Below are 1,123 nucleotides of genomic sequence, written 5' to 3' on the forward strand. Positions count from 1 at the left end.
TATTTCAGATTGTACAGATTTTGTCATTAAATATTTGGAAGAGTTTGTCTTATGATCATCGAGATTTTGATTTGAACTTTATTTTTTTCCCATGTACTTGTAATATCCCTTTTTTTTTTTTTTATTTGTTTTTAAAGGTGGATTAGAGCTTGTTTTTACAGAAAATTACAAACTATTTATATGCAATCATCATGTAATTCTATCATAAAAAATCTTAAGCAGATCTTCTATCATAATGCAACTCCTAAAGTTTGTGCTAATTGTGGGTGCTTTTCATGTTCGAAGCAGTGACGAGGCAAGATAAAACCTCAAACTTGTAATAAGCGTTGAGGGATAAATTCTCTAAATCAACGTATAAGGATTTGGACCACTGCTCTTAGTAAAGTTGATTTTTTAAAATGGAACTTAATTTTAATGATAAGGCATTTATCTATATTTTTTATTATTTTAATTATTTAAGACCATTTATAATTATTATAATAAGTCAATCAATAATTATTCTTTTTATTTGTTAATTTATTTAACCTTTAAAAAATTTAAAAGAAAATTGGACCCAAAAAAGAAATAATTATAATAAAATGTGCACCTTTTGTTGCATAGGATCATGTGAGGTAGTCAAAAATAGAATTGACCATCTTCTCACACCATTATACGCAAGGTTTTTTCCTCGCCGGCCGCCTAGGTCCCATATTTACTCGTCTTTTATAACACTGAATTTTTGTAACAAAGCATTTTTTAAGTAAAATAATAATTAATTTTAGTCAAGAAAATTGAAAATATAATTTATTTATCCAGATGCCCTTTTGAAATTAGCTATGAATTTGTGCGAGACAATTTGCAATTATATTTTTATTTTTAGAAAAAAAAATAATAATAATACACAAGAGTACAGGACAAACATCATTAGATAACCCACCAAAAAAAAAGAAAAAAAAAAAAAGAAAGAAAATGAAATTATTGGCATATGGATAATGTAGCTTCTCATGGTCAACTACTACTTTTAATAATTCAACTTTCATATTCATTTCTTCAACTTACGTCTTCAAATACATTACTTTGTCCAAGCAATGGTCCAAGAAATGTATGCAACGTAAACCAGTAACTCACCTACAAGACAAAGACA

This window comes from Olea europaea, chromosome 8 (genome assembly GCF_002742605.1).
Source record: "Olea europaea var. sylvestris chromosome 8, O_europaea_v1, whole genome shotgun sequence".
NCBI lineage: Eukaryota > Viridiplantae > Streptophyta > Magnoliopsida > Lamiales > Oleaceae > Olea > Olea europaea.